This window comes from Oncorhynchus masou, unplaced genomic scaffold (assembly GCF_036934945.1).
Source record: "Oncorhynchus masou masou isolate Uvic2021 unplaced genomic scaffold, UVic_Omas_1.1 unplaced_scaffold_781, whole genome shotgun sequence".
Classification (NCBI taxonomy): Eukaryota; Metazoa; Chordata; class Actinopteri; order Salmoniformes; family Salmonidae; genus Oncorhynchus; species Oncorhynchus masou.
In genome coordinates, this window is record NW_027014279.1 from 124,664 (window position 1) to 141,583 (window position 16,920).

General features: G+C 43.6%; 1 pseudogene; it reads left to right on the forward strand.

The window, feature by feature from the left end:
• Positions 1-9,656: 9,656 nt before the first annotated feature.
• Positions 9,657-13,225, forward strand: LOC135537451 (pulmonary surfactant-associated protein D-like; annotated as a pseudogene).
• The last annotated feature ends 3,695 nt before the right edge of the window (positions 13,226-16,920 follow it).

Genomic DNA, 16,920 nt, shown 5'->3' on the forward strand with positions numbered 1-16,920 from the left:
CCTTCTATAGGGCTGAAGTCAGAGAGGTGTGGGTCAGTCCCCTTCTATAGGACCAAGGCTGAAGTCAGAGAGGTGGGGGCCAGTCCCTTTCTATAGGACCAAGGCTGAAATCAGAGGGCTGTGGGAGACTGTGTCATTTAAATAATCCGGAAGTCTTTAAGAGTGTATTTGAGAGATATGCCTGTCCAGTTATCAGATAATCCCATTGCCTGTCCAGTTATCAGATAATCCCATTGCCTGTACAGTCTATCAGATAATCCCATTGCTAGAGAGAGTCAGACTGTCCAGTTATCAGATAATCCCATTGCCTGTACAGTTATCAGATAATCCCATTGCCTGTACAGCTATCAGATAATCCCATTGCCTGTCCAGTTATCAGATAATCCCATTGCCTGTCCAGTTATCAGATAATCCCATTGCCTGTACAGTTATCAGATAATCCCATTGCCTGTACAGTTATCAGATAATCCCATTGCCTGTACAGTTATCAGATAATCCCATTGCCTGTACAGCTATCAGATAATCCCATTGCCTGTACAGCTATCAGATAATCCCATTGCCTGTACAGTTATCAGATAATCCCATTGCCTGTACAGTTATCAGATAATCCCATTGCCTGTACAGTTATCAGATAATCCCATTGCCTGTACAGTTATCAGATAATCCCATTGCCTGGACACTTTTCCTTTTTGCTACATATGTACTGATTATAAAAAACATGCTCTTTAAATAGAACTAAAGTTCTATCTTTCAATAAGCATGTGACCATTTAACAAGAGGAAGTGCATTGCTATGGAACAGAAGCACTGTGATGCCTCTAAATTCAGCACATATAACCAAAGACAAGAATCTGCAGCCCATTAATGGTCGGTGGTCTAACTGGAAGAGTTACAAAGAGGGTCGTTGGGTGGGGTCAAGGGTTAATACTGGCCTATAGGAAATGACTCTTCTTGATCCCGCACTTCCGCCCCTACCAGTCTCTCTGTCGCCCCTCAGAGGACTGCATGGTCTGTGTCTGCAGGACAAGGAACTCATTCTAAACTCAGAGAAAAAAGAAACATCCCTTTTCCAGGACCCGGACTTTCAAAGATAATTCGTAAAAATCAAAATATCTTCACTGATCTTCATTGTAAAGGGTTTAACCACTGTTTCCCTGCTGGTTCAATGAACCATAAACAATGAATGAACATGCACCTGTGGAACGGTCGTTAAGACACTAACAGCTTACAGACGGTAGGCAATGAAGGTCACAGTTCTGAAAACTTAGGACACTAAAGAGGCCTTTCTAAAACACCAACAGAAAGATGCTCAGGGTCCCTGCTCACCTGCGTGAACTCACTTTAGGCTGCAAGGAGGCATGAGGACTGCAGATGTGGCCAGGGGGAAAAGAATGCAATGTCCGTACTGTGAGACGCCTAAAACAGCGCTACAGGGAGACAGGACGGACAGCTGATCTTCCTCGCAGTGGCAGACCACATGTAACAACACCTGCACAGGATCGGTACATCGGAACATCACACCTGAGGGACAGGTACAGGATGGCAACAACAACTTACACCAGGAACGCACAATCCCTCCATCAGTGCTCAGACTGTGCGTAACAGGCTGAGAGAGGCTGGACTGAGGGCTTGTGGGCCTGTTGTAAGGCAGGTCCTCACCAGACATCACCGGCAACAACGTCGCCTATGAGCACAAACCCACCATCGCTGGACCAGACAGGACTGGCAAAAAGTCATTACTATAATACACAGTCTAGACATAGAGAGAGACTATATGTAGTCATTACTATAGTACACAGTCTAGAGAGACTATATGTAGTCATTCCTATAGTACACAGTCTAGAGAGATACAATATGTAGTCATTACTATAGTACACAGCCCAGAGAGAGAGAGACTATATGTAGTCATTACTATAGTACACAGTCTAGAGAGACAATATGTAGTCATTACTATAGTACACAGCCCAGAGAGAGAGACTATATGTAGTCATTACTATAGTACACAGTCAAGAGAGACTATATGTAGTCATTACTATAGTACACAGTCTAGAGAGACAATATGTAGTCATTACTATAGTACACAGTCTAGAGAGACAATATGTAGTCATTACTATAGTACACAGTCTAGAGAGAGAGAGACTATATGTAGTCATTACTATAGTACACAGCCTAGAGAGACAATATGTAGTCATTACTATAGTACACAGCCCTAGAGAGACTATATGTAGTCATTACTATAGTACACAGCCCAGAGAGACAATATGTAGTCATTACTATAGACTTGTCTAGAGAGACATATGAAAGTCATTATATAGTACACAGAGGGAAGATACAACATGAAAAGTCATTGCAGACACAGTCTAGAGGTGACAATATGTAGTCATTAAGAAGTACAAAACTAGAGAGAGAGAGACTACAGTTGTTCATTCTCTTCATAGGACAGCCCAGGAGAGAGAGAACTATACAGAAGTCATTACTAGAGGAGAGACAGAGCAGAGAGACTAGGGTAGTCAACAGGAAACAGAATAGGAATGGAAAGGAATAGGGAATCATTACTATAGTACACAGTCTGGAAAGGACAAATGTAGTCATTAAAAGGTACACAGGGAATGAAGAAAAGGAATATGTAGAATGGAAAGGAACAGGAACAGAATAGAGAATATGTAGGGAATAAAGTACACAGTCTAGGGAGAGAGACAGGAATATGTAGTCATTATAAAGTAACAGCCCAGAGAAGAGAATAGGGAATGTAGTCATTACTATAGGAACAGCCCAGGAGAATAGGAATAGGGAATGGAAAGGAAAAGGCCCAGAGGAAATAGTAGTCATTAAATAGAATACACAGTCTAGAGAGACAATATGTAGAATGGAAAGGAACAGGAAAGAAGAGGAATGTAGTCAATATAGAACAGCCCAGGAATAGAAGGAATGTAGTCAAAGGAACAGAAACAGAATAAGAGAGACAGGAATATGAATAGTTGGGAATTGCTGCAGGAACAGGAAACATCATAGGGAATGGAGGAACAGGAAAATGAATAGGGAATGGCTGCAGGAACAGGAAAAGGAATAGGGAATGGAAAGGAACAGGAAAATCAAAACGGGAATAAAGGGAAGGAATAGGGATGGAAAGGACAGGAAAAAATGAGTCAGAAAAGGAAGTTACAGGAAAGGAAGAGACAATAGAGAATGGAAAGGAACAGGAAAAGGAATAGGGAATGGAAAAATAGGGAATGGAAAAGGAATAGAGAAAAAAGGAATAGGGAATGGGAAGGAACAGGAAAAGGAATAGGAATAAGGGAATGGAAAGGAACATGAAAAGGAATAGGGAATGGGAAGGAACAGGAAAGGAATAGGGAATGGAAAGGAACAGGAAAAAGGAATAGGGAATGGAAAGGAACAGGAAAATGAAAAGGAATAGGGACAGGAAAAGGGGAATGGAATAGGAACAGGAAAAGGAATAGGGAATGGAAAAGGAACAGGAAAAGGAAAAGGAATAGGGAATGGAATGGAATAGGAATAGGAAAAGGAACAGGAAAAGGAATGGAAAGGAACAGGAAAAGGAATAGGGAATGGAAAGGAACAGGAAAAGGAATAGGGAATGGAAAGGAACAGGAAAAAGGAAACAGGGGAATGGAAAAGGAAGGGAAGGAAAAGGAATAGGGAATGGAAAGGAACAGGAAAAGGAAATAGGGAATGGAAAAGGAACAGGGAATGGAAAGGAACAGGGAATAGGGAATGGAAAGGAACAGGAAAAGGAAAGGAATAGGGAATGGAAAGGAACAGGAAAATGAAAGGAAAAGGAATAGGGAATGGAAAGGAACAGGAAAAGGAATAGGGAATGGAAAGGAACAGGAAAAGGAATATTGGAACAGGAATAGGGAATGGAAAGGAACAGGAAAAGGAATAGGGAATGGAAAGGAACAGGAAAAGGAATAGGGAATGGAAAGGAACAGGAAAAAAAGGAATAGGGAATGGAAAGGAACAGGAAAATGAATAGGGAATGGAATGGAACAGGAAAAGGAAAAGGAATGGAAAAAGGAATGGAAAGGAATGGAAAGGAACAGGAAAGGGAAAGGAATAGGAAATGGAAAGGAATGGAAAAGGAATAGGGAATGGAAAGGAACAGGAAAAGGAATAGGAATGGAAAGGAACAGGAAAAGGAATAGGGAATGGAAAGGAACAGGAAAAGGAATAGGGAATGGAAAGGAACAGAAAATGAATAGGGAATGGAAAAGGAACAGGAAAAGGAATAGGGAAAGGAACAGGAAAAGGAATAGGGAATGGAAAAGGAACAGGAAAAGGAATAGGGAATGGAAAGGAACAGGAAAAGGAATAGGAAAGGAATAGGAATGGGGAATGGAAAGGAACAGGAAAAGGAATAGGGAATGGAAAGGAACAGGGAATGGAAAGGAACAGGAAAAGGAAAGGGAATGGAAAGGAACAGGAAAAGGAATATGGAATGGAAAGGAAAAGGAATGAAAAGGGCATGGAAAAGGAACAGGAAAATAGGGAATGGGAAAGGAACAGGAATAGGGAATGGAAAGGAACAGGAAAAGGAATAGGGAATGGAAAGGAACAGGAAAAGGAATAGGGAATGGAAAGGAACAGGAAAAGGAATAGGGAATGAAAAGGAACAGGAAAAGGAATAGGGAATGGAAGGAACAGGAAAAGGAATAGGGAATGGAAAGGAACAGGAAAAGGAATAGGGAATGGAAAGGAACAGGAGGAAAAGGAATAGGGAATGGAAAGGAACAGGAAAAGGAATAGGGAATGGAAAAGGAACAGGAAAAGGAATAGGGAATGGAAAGGAACAGGAAAAGGAATAGGGAATGGAAAGGAACAGGAAAAGGAATAGGGAATGGAAAGGAAAGGAACAGGAAAAGGAATAGGGAATAGAAGGAAAGGAAAGGGATGGAAAGGAACAGGGGAATAGGGAATGGAAAGGAACAGGAAAAGGAATAGGGAAGGGAAAGGAACAGGAAAAGGAAAAGGAATAGGGAATGGAAAGGAACAGGAAAAGGAAAAGGAATAGGGAATGGAAAGGAACAGGAACAGGAAAAGGAATAGGGAATGGAAAGGAAAAGGAAAAGGAATAGGGAATGGAAAGGAACAGGAAAAGGAAAAGGAATAGGGAATGGAAAGGAACAGGAACAGGAAAGGAAAAGGAATAGGAAAGGAACAGGGAAAGGAACAGGAATAGGGAAAAGGAATAGGGAATGGAAAGGAACAGGAAAAGGAAAAGGAATAGGGAAAGGAACAGGAACAGGAAAAGGAAAAGGAATAGGGAATGGAAAGGAACAGGAACAGGAAAAGGAATAGGGAATGGAAAGGAACAGGAAAAGGAAAAGGAATAGGGAATGGAAAGGAACAGGAACAGGAAAAGGAATAGGGAATGGAAAGGAACAGGAAAAGGAAAAGGAATAGGGAACGGAACAGGAAAAGGAAAAGGGAATGGAAAGGAACAGGAAAAGGAATAGGGAATGGAAAGGAACAGGAAAAGGAATAGGGAATGGAAAGGAACAGGAAAAGGAATAGGGAATGGAAAGGAACAGGAAAAGGAATAGGGAATGGAAAGGAACAGGAAAAGGAATAGGGAATGGAAAGGAACAGGAAAAGGAAAAGGAATAGGGAATGGAAAGGAACAGGAACAGGAAAAGGAAAAGGAATAGGGAATGGAAGATGTGACGGAAAGATACCATCACTGTGCTTTGGTTTTAAGTCAGATGATGAGAAGTCTAAATTCCGTTTTGGTATTAAATGTGTAGGAAACAGTAAAACACGAAGAGGAAAGGGACTGACAGTGGCAGTCAGAGAAGAGCATCTGTTAAACGATGACATGATGGTGTTAGAATGAGCACGTGTGTAGATGTTACAGCTTTCATCCATACTAAAGGTCAGTAATAATCTGTTGCATTGAGTCCTCCTGCATGGAGAGTTGAAGTCTGAGTGAGTCTGTCCACTGCCAGATGAGAGATGGAAAAGCTGGGGTTTAACATAGTAGATTTGAGCCCAAAAGAGTTACGACAGAATCTCCAGATTCAATAATGGAAACAACTGTCTATTGCACAAGCCAGTCTGGGCTGACTGGAGGAGCGAGAGAGAGGGGAGAGAGAGGAGGGGAGGTAGGAGGGGAGAGGGGGGGAGGGAGGGGGAGAGAGAGAGAGAGAGAGAGAGAGAGAGGAGAGAGAGAGAAAGGGAGGGGATGAGAGAGAGAGGAGGAGGAGGTGGGAGAGAGAGGGGGAGAGAGAGGGGAGAGAGAAATATAGAGAGGAGAGAGGTAGGAGGGAGGCGGAGAGAGAGTGGGAGGGGGAGAGAGAGAGGGAGGAGAGAGAGAAATATAGAGAGGAGAGAGGTAGGATGGAGGGGAGAGAGATGTAGGAGGGAGGGGAGAGAGAGAGAGAACCAAAGCCTCAAAACCAGATGTTTTCTTGGCCCACCATTCCAACCTGGACTTGAACAGTCTTTATGATCAGGTGCACCTATACAAGGCAGCAGTGGCCACCTTCGCCACCTTCGCCAGGACTCTAAAGGACATCACCCTCAACTGCAGCCCCAACACCTCACACAGGAGTATCAGATCAACAGACACCCCACCCAGACCAGTGAGACACTCTCCCAGACCTGTGTGACCCCCCCCCCCCCCGGACCTACACATAGAGGACCCACGCTGGGAGGACCTACATCCAGACCACAGCACCACCAGCCACATCCACACAAAGTCTTCACTATTTCATCCTGGACTATCCAGGGCCTGAGGTCATCTGCCTTTGGTCTAAAGAGCAGGAACCTGGAAATCAGAAATACAGAACATGTCATCCTACAAGAAACCTGGTATAGAAGAGATGGACCCACTGGTTGCCCTCGAGGTTACAGACAGCTGGTAGTCCCATCCACCAAACTACCAGGTATGAAACAGGGAAGGGACTCAGGAGGTATGCTAATTTGGTATATGAATCAAAACTGGAAGCTTTTACATTTAGCTAGAAATTCTAAAGGAAATGATGTCAACAGAGAAACATATCCTCCTATGTGCTAACTAAGGAAACGCCCCTCTAACCACTAGGCTACCTAACGTGATAACACTGGACTAGGGCCTAACGTGATAACATTGGACTACTACGTGATAACATTGGCCTAACGTGATAACACTGGACTAGGGCCTAACGTGATAACACTGGACTAGGGCCTAACGTGATAACATTGGACTAGGGCCTAACGTGATAACACTGGACTAGGGCCTAACGTGATAACATTGGACTAGGGCCTAACGTGATAACACTGGACTAGGGCCTAACGTGATAACACTGGACTAGGGCCTAACGTGATAACACTGGACTAGGGGGCCTGGAAGGGCCTAATGTGATAACATTGGACTAGGGCGTGATAACTGGAAGGGCCTAACGTGATAACACTGGACTAGGGCTAACGTGATAACTAACGTGATAACACTGGACTAGGGCCTAACGTGATAACATTGGACTAGGGCCTAACGTGATAACACTGGACTAGGGCCTAACGTGATAACACTGGACTAGGGCCTAACGTGATAACATTGGACTAGGGCCTAACGTGTAACATTGGACTATAACGTTGCTTTTAAAATCCACATTGTCAACAGCTGCCTATGGATTGAATCCATGCCTCAGCCTATACAGTAATATACATTAAACTTATGAATATACAATTCTGTTCTTTGAAATAAAACATATCCTTATGTTTCTTAAGACCTGCCTAAACACAATACATGAATTCTATATTTATTTAGGTTGAAGTATTTCCTGAGGTGATAACACAACAGTAGATGTGTAGGCTGGAGGTGTGTTTAATAGGTTCTAATAGAACGGTTGATATACCTGGTGGTGGTACTGTTAAATGGGGTACCTGGTGGTGCTGCTGTTAAATGGGGTACCTGGTGGTGCTACTGTTAAATGGGGTAAAAGAAAAGCCCATGAATGCAAACAGAATAAATATTTACTACAAAAATATTTTCTGTGCTTGAATATATAATATAACATAATTTAATGTATGACTATAATGCTTCTCCTGAGTTGAAACAGCCAAATGTGAGCCGGGAATAACAACATTGCATGCTAACTCAAACAACAAAAGATACTAAGTCGTTCGGACGAGATAATTGCGTTACTTGTTTTGCCTTGGACTGGAAGTCTTCCTTACTCAAACTCACCAGAAGTAGAATGGAACTAAAGTGGAATTTGCGCAATGGATGTCAGAGATTTGTTTGTGTTCTTGCTAGATGATCCCACAAGCATCAGTATTTTGTAATAAATGTGAACATTGACAGGGCACTCTGGGTATTACATTCCAAGTTTGTCTCTTTTCCAGTAAACTGGAAATGAACTTCACAAGTACTTCCCGATAATAATGAATCCTTCAAAGTGACGTGTTGTTGACCACTGTCTCTATAAGTAGCTGCACCAACCCATTTCTCTGTCGTTCTGTTGCAGAGCAGGAACATCACATCCTAGCACATCAACCTAAGAGGTATGGTTCCCACTTGTTTAGTGCTCGTCTTCATTATATTGCTGCAGTTTAAAGGCACAATATAGAAGCTGTACGGATGTTCAACGGTCATTTCAATCGTTACAACCATCGATTTATTGAAGAATATATATTATCAATGTGTTATGAGCTGATTATGACCGCGTTATCCTGTCGTCAATCGATGTTCCTATTACTTCACTGTTTCTGTTGCTGTTTCCATTTGAGTCTTTGTAAACACACCGATAGCTTCTGTTTAAATAGCATGTTGATCTCTGTTGTTTCGATGTTCCTAACCTCACTGTTTCTGTTGCTGTTTCCATTTGAGTCTTGAGCTTCTGTTTAAACTAGCATGTTGAGCTCTGTTGGTCCTGTCGTCAATCGATGTTCCTATTACCTCACTGTGTCTGTTGCTGTTTCCATTTGAGTCTTTGTAAACACACCGATAGCTTCTGTTTAAACTAGCATGTTGAGCTCCTGATCTTCCTATTACCTTGGTCCTGTTTCCATTTGAGTCTTTGTAAACACACCGATAGCTTCCATCATGTTGATCTCATTTGAGATGTTCCTATTACCTCACTGTTTCTGTTGCTGTTTCCAAGGTTAGCATGTTTCCGTTCCATCCCTCATTTCGTTCCACTGGCAACAAAGTGGCAGAGTCAAGCTGTTGAAATGACACATTCACATATTCTACATGCTGCTTTTCAACATCTTGTATTCTTGTCGATCCCATTGACAGTAAAGGTTCCCATCATGCACTTTATAAGCAGATGTTTCCTGTTCTTCTGTTTGTATGACACCAGTGATTTACTGTCCCTTTGGTCTCTGTGTTCTTCTCCCTGATGTTTTGTTCTAGGTTATGGCTCTGAGCAGACCTCTGACTTTGGTCTCTGTGTTCTTCTCCCTGGTGTTCTAGGTTATGGCTCTGAGCAGACCTCTGACTTTGGTCTCTGTGTTCTTCTCCCTGATGTTTTAGTTTATGGCTCTGAGCAGACCTCTGACTTTGGTCTCTGTGTTCTTCTCCCTGATGTTTAGGTTATGGCTCTGAGCAGACCTCTGACTTTGGTCTCTGTGTTCTTCTCCCTGGTGTTTTAGGTTATGGCTCTGAGCAGACCTCTGACTTTGGTCTCTGTGTTCTTCTCCCTGGTGTTCTAGGTTATGGCTCTGAGCAGACCTCTGACTTTGGCTCTGGGCTCTGTCTGTGTTCTTCTCCCTGTTTTGGTTATTCTGAGCAGACCCAGTCCAGATGGAGAAGTGTGAATCCCTGAGGGTCCTAGCAGGACTTTGGTCTCTGTGTTCTTCTCCCTGGTGTTTTAGGTTATGGCTCTGCCTGGGTTCTTTCCTGGTGCTCCTGGCCCTTAGGTTATGGCTCTGGGCTCTGTTGGGCCTTCTGGAGGTAAATGAGTTGCAAGCCTTCTTAATACAACTGCCTTACCCTATCATAACCCAAAATATAAGACGGTTGATTTTGGAGTAAACTGTCACTTTAAGCATGTACATTAATTTGCGTACCTGATGATGGAGAACAAAGAACTCTGAATTACCTCAGTTAGATCAACCCTCCTAGTCCTACAAACAGGCCTTGTCTGTACCAGCTGCCAAACATAACTGGGGCTGGGGTATAATGTGAAAGCCCAATCCGGTATATTTCCTGCTGTTAGCCTTTGATAAAAAATACAACATCAAATAACAATAGCATAGACTGTTGATTTTGTAATAAAGTGCCACTTTAAGCCAGATCAGACTGCAGAGCACTTTACAGGCTAATTGAAGCTGTCTTTGGTGTGTACAGTATTGTGATGAACCCGATCCCTGTTGTCTCTCCATAGGCATGCCTGGACTTCCTGGTCCACCTGGAGAGAGAGGTAGAGTCTGACAGGGTCTGACACCCTTCACTTAAGAGGGTCACGACACCCCTCATGGAAGGGGTCACAACACCCCTCATGTAAGGGGTCACAACACCCTCACGTAAGGGGGTCACAACACCCTTCACGTAAGGGGTCACAACACGCTTCACGTAAGGGGGTCACAACACCCTTCACGTAAGGGGTCACAACACCCTTTAAGGGGGTCACAACACCCTTCACATAAGGGGGTCACAACACCCTTCGCGTAAGGGGGTCACAACGCCCTTCGCGTAAGGGTCACAACGCCCTTCACTTAAGGGGTCACAACACCCTTCACGGAAGGGGTCACAACACCCTTCACGGAAGGGGTCACAACACCCTTCACGTAAGGGGGTCACAACACCCTTCACGTAAGGGGTCACAACACCCTTCACGTAAGGGGTCACAACACCCTTCACGTAAGGGGTCACAACACCCTTCACGTAAGGGGTCACAACGTCACAACACCCTTCGCGTAAGGGGTCACAAAACCTTCGCGTAAAGGGGTCACAACGCCCTTCACGTAAGGGGTCACAACACCCTTCACGTAAGGGGTCACAACGCCATTCACGTAAGGGGTCACAACGCCCTTCACGTAAGGGGTCACTCCCCCTTCGCGTAACGCCCTTCACGTGGGGGTCACAACACCCTTCAAGGGGTCACAACGCCCTTCACGTAAGGGGTCAACGCCCTTCACGTAAGGGGTCACTACGCCCTTCACGTAAGGGGTCACAACGCCATTCACGCAAGGGTGTCACAACACCCTTCACCATTTTTTGGAAGACAAAGACCTCTGAAGACCTCAATTAGATAACCACATCAATTCCTAGAAAGAGGCTTTGTCTGTGCCAATTGCCAAAATAAACCTGGCCTAGGAACAGTGCGTTAACTGCCTGTTGACGCCCCAGGGGCAGAATGATGTAAGTGTCTTTCCTGTATCTTGTCAGCTCGTAATTTGGGATTTGAACTAGTCCAACGCTCTAACCACTAGGCTACCCTGACGCCCCATTATACAGCCATGGGGTACATCTCTATTAAGTGAACTTGTTTCTAATTTGTATGCCATAAGTGTCTTTCTCATGCTATCATTATTTGCCATCTACATCTCAATCTCCCATTAAAGCCTGTCTTACATCTCCATCTTGGTAATTTGGGAAAACCATTAAAAATCTCTATTATCTCGTGATCGTTATACAGCCATCCATCCACATCTCCATCATCTCCTATCATTATACAGCCATCCACACCTCTATCTCTCCTATCATTATACAGCCACCTACATCTCTATTATCTCCTATCATTATACAGCCATCTACATCTCTATTATCTCCTATCGTTATACAGCCATCCACATCTCTATCTTCCTATCATTATACAGCCATCTACATCTCTATTATCTCCTATCGTTATACAGCCATCCACATCTCCATTATCTCTTATCAGTATACAGCCATCCACATCTCTATTATCTCCTATCATTACACAGCCATCCACATCTCTATTATCTCCTATCATTATACAGCCATCCACATCTCTATTATCTCCTCTCATTATACAGCCATCCACATGTCTATTATCTCTCCATAGGCCACCTGGACCTCCTGAACTCTCTGGTGTTCCTTGTTTAGTTGGTCGAGATGAACGAGTCGCTGGTCCACCTGGATCACCTGGACCCCCGGGGCCCTGCAGGAGCTACTGGTATACAGCTGACTGATCTCTTCCTGGTTATGTATTTATTATTTGATTCTCTCTAGTCATACCTTCTGTTTTCACAGACTTAGACCTGGAACCCCTGCAAGAAAGCTTGGTCAAACTGGAGTTGGGTAAGGAAGTGAATTTCAGAGAGCATGAGGATATGTACTTGAATGCAACATTACAGATCCCGGATCTTAATTTGATCACTCTGTTGTCACTGAGAATTTTCCTGCACAGTAGTAAATGCAAACGTTTAGTGTTCTCGAGGTTTAAAAAGGTTAAAAAGGCTTCTAAAGTTTTAATTTCCACTTAGAAATGTCAGACTTGTTTTGCCTTAACAAAACATGGATCATCAATCCCTGCAAATAATGTCCATCCATTATAATCCACATAACAATGAATATTTCCTGTTGCTGCAGGATCATTTTCCTGCTGTGTGAAACTGGCTCAAATTAAGATACTGCATCCGTAGATTATATATTGTCTCTTACTAAGTATCCATTCAATGTAAATTATGCAGTATTCGTAATTTGGGAAAAGGAGGTGTGAATTTAGTCATGTGTTGGCATTTGTGAAATATGAAACGTTTACTTTTGTTTTCCCCTTTTAATGTTACACTGACTGCATTAATACCTGGTTTCTCTTCAGCCATAAACTATGACTTCACCAGAAGAGTTGACAAGAAGTACTTTGTGTCACACAAGAGACCGGGTTCCTTTGACGATGCTGTTCAGTTCTGTACCAAGAGGGGCTTGGTGTTGGCTTTGCCGAAGAACGAGGAGGAAAACACTGCTCTCACTCAGGTCTTTGAAGGGGCATTGAAGAATGCATGGCTCAATGTGGACAACAGTAAAGAGGGGAAGTTTCAGGTAGATTTGAAAGGCCATCCCCTCCCCTTTTCCAAATGGGGAGATGGGGAACCAAAAGTGCCTGATGGGGATAGAGGCTGTACAATGTTGACCGAGTCAGGTGCATGGCAGGTGACATATGATTGCTCCTTCAATGCCTATATCGTGTGTGAGATATAGGGACATGTCTATGAAAAGCTGTTTCAGAGTTTACCATGAAAGCTTTCTTCACTTCAATTACGATTCTCCAGGTCTTGTCTCTAGGTCTTGTCTCTAGGTCTTGTCTTGTTTTATCTCTAGGTCTTGTCTCTAGGTCTTGTCTCTAGGTCTTGTCTCTAGGTCTTGTCTCTAGGTCTTGTTTATCTAATGTCTCTAGGTCCTGTCTCAGGTTTCTCAGTCTTGTCTTCTTCTAGGTCTTGTCTCTATGTTCCTCAGGTCTTGTCTCTTTTTTAGGTCTTTCAAATAGGTTTTATCTTAGCTCATTAAAATATTTAAAATGTGGGTCACAATATAAAATGGAAAGGTTAACTTGTTGATTAAAGCAACAAACACATTTACTTTGGTTCTTGTCTGTCTCTTTCATGCTCCTTCTCTCTGAACAGATTGGCTACTGATCAAACACATTTACTTTGGTTCTTGTCTGTCTCCTTCATGCTCCTTCTCTCTGAACAGATTGGCTATTGATCAAACACATTTACTTTGGTTCTTGTCTGTCTCCTTCATGCTCCTTCTCTCTGAACAGATTGGCTACTGATCAAACACATTTACTTTGGTACTTGTCTGTCTCCTTCATGCTCCTTCTCTCTGAACAGATTGGCTACTGATCAAACACATTTACTTTGGTACTTGTCTGTCTCCTTCATGCTCCTTCTCTCTGAACAGATTGGCTACTGATCAAACACATTTACTTTGGTACTTGTCTGTCTCCTTCATGCTCCTTCTCTCTGAACAGTTTGGCTACTGATCAAACACATTTACTTTGGTACTTGTCTGTCTCCTTCATGCTCCTTCTCTCTGAACAGATTGGCAGATTGCCTGCCCCCCCCCCCCCTCCTTAGTGCTGGTGTTATAGGCTTCTCTGGAGACGTAATGACAGGTTATCTGTACCACCAGAGGGTGAAGGGGGACCTGTATCAGTGATGTTGACCAGATAGACAGACCCTCTGCTGAGATATAACACCCCATGTACTCGCCTAAGATTGTACTTTTCTGTCCCACGTATCATATGACCGTGTACAAAACCAAAATGACATTCTTTTTTTGTGCATATAAAAATATGTCAATGGTATACAATGTCTGCCAATGGTACAAATAATTGATATAAGTGCAATACAGAACTCAGATCTACTCTGAATCTACACAGAGCTGTACTGCTGTGTGTTCCCTGAGAATTCACTGTTCCATGTTTCTCTAAGGTCTACATATTATCATCAGAGGGTGGAGTGTATCATGGATGTTGACCAGACAGACAGATCACCTGCAGATCACCTCATGTACTCGCCTATGGTTATAAAATCGAATGTTATTTGTCAAATGTGCCGAATACAACAGCTTTAGACCTTACAGTGAAATGCTTACTTACAAGCCAACAATGCATTTAAGAAAAATACAAAAAACGATAAGAAAAACATATCATTAAAGAGCAGTAAACAACAATAGCAGGGCTATATACAGGGGGTACCGGTACAGAGTCGATGTGGAGGCTATATACAGGGGGTACCGGTACAGAGTCGATGTGGAGGCTATATACAGGGGGTACCGGTAGAGAGTCAATGTGGAGGCTATATACAGGGGGTACCGGTACAGAGTCGATGTGGAGGCTATATACAGGGGGTACCGGTACAGAGTCGATGTGGAGGCTATATACAGGGGTACCAGTACAGAGTCAATGTGGAGGCTATATACAGGGGGTACCGGCACAGAGTCAATGTGGAGGCTATATACAGGGGTACCGGTACAGAGTCGATGTGGAGGCTATACCAGGGTACCGGAGAGTCAATGTGGAGGCTATATACAGGGGTACCGGTACAGAGTCGATGTGGAGGCTATATACAGGGGGTACCGGTACAGAGTCGATGTGGAGGCTATATACAGGGGTACCAGTACAGAGTCAATGTGGAGGCTATATACAGGGGTACCAGTACAGAGTCGATGTGGAGGCTATATACAGGGGTACCGGTACAGAGTCGATGTGGAGGCTATATACAGGGGGTACCGGTACAGAGTCGATGTGGAGGCTATATACAGGGGGTACCAGTACAGAGTCGATGTGGAGGCTATATACAGGGGGTACCAGTACAGAGTCGATGTGGAGGCTATATACAGGGGGTACCAGTACAGAGTCGATGTGGAGGCTATATACAGGGGGTACCGGTACAGAGTCTATGTGGAGGCTATATAAAGGGGGTAGAAGCTGTTTAGAAGCCTCTTGGGAAACTGCTCAGGACTGCTTACAGGGGTACCGTGCGGTACCGTGCGGTAGCAGAGAGAACATTCTATGACTAGGGTGGCTGGAGTCACAATTCTTAGGGCCTTCCTCTGACACCGCCTGGTAGAGAGGTCCTGAATGGCAGGAAGCTTGTCCCCTGTGATGTACTGGGCCATACGCACTACCCTCTGTAGTGCCTTGAGGTCGGAGGCCGAGCAGTTCCCATACCAGGCAGTGATGCAACCCGTCAGCATGCTCTCAATGGTGCAGCCATCTAGTTATAACTAGGTATGACCGTGTACAACATCACCTTACTTTACCTTAGATATATGCTTAGGTTGCAGTCAAAACAACTCTTAAAAGTCTGTAAGTGATATGAATACTAGTAGAACTGTAGTACAGAAACCATCTGCCCTCTGAATGCACTCATAATGCTGTATTGGTGTGTATTCCTAAAAAAAATAATTTGTTTCCTGAAAATGTGATATAAATACAAGAATTCCTATAATATCCTCCAATATTCTTTATGTGCAACTTGTTATGTTGGGTGGTATGGTCATTTCCGGTTATAACTTGCAGAGTTGTTTACATGCTGCTGTGAGTTCTGTTGTTAACCTTACTTTGCTACCTAACAACTTTACAGTTTTTAGTTTTAAATTACAATTTCTATCTCTCAACTTTTTTTTTCATTCAACTTTTTCACTCCGGACGCTTTATCTGGACGTGGTTCGTCAGGACCTCCACCAGCCGAAGATAAGTAGTAACATTAACATGATGCCTTCTAATTGCAGTCGTTGTACTCATAATATACAGGAGAACGATAAGTACAGTAGATACAGATAGTAGTATAAATCCCCTGGCACAGTCCCCGCAGCCGGATAACTTTCTCATGGCTTCTGGAGGGAAATGCTGTAGGAATGCTCAACCTGTGTCGCTCATTCAGCCGACAGAAACTTTCAACCGGTTCTCCACATTAAGCAGCGAGTCGGAGTCAGAGGCCGAGCCTTCTCTGGTCTCTACTCCTCCCGTTACGGGGTCTGAGACGCCAAAGCTTCCCACCATTAGCTCTGACAAATTGAAAACCCTAGTCATTGGTGACTCCATTACCCGCAGTATTAGACTTAAAACGAATCATCCAGCGATCATACACTGTTTACCGGGGGGCAGGGCTACCGACGTTAAGGCTAATCTGAAGATGGTGCTGGCTAAAGCTAAAACTGGCGAGTGTAGAGAGTATAGAGATATTGTTATCCACGTTGGCACCAACGATGTTAGGATGAAACTGTCAAAGGTCACCAAGCGCAACATAGCTTCAGCGTGTAAATCAGCTAGAAAGATGTGTCGGTATCGAGTAATTGTCTCTGGTCCCCTCTCAGTTAGGGGGAGTGATGAGCTCTACAGCAGAGTCTCACAACTCAATGCCTGGTTGAAAACTGTTTTCTGCCCCTCCCAAAAGATAGAATGATGTAGATAATTGGTCCTCTTTCTGGGACTCACACACAAACAGGACCAAGCTTGGCCTGTTGAGGGGTGACGGACTCCATCCTAGCTGGAGGGATGCTCTC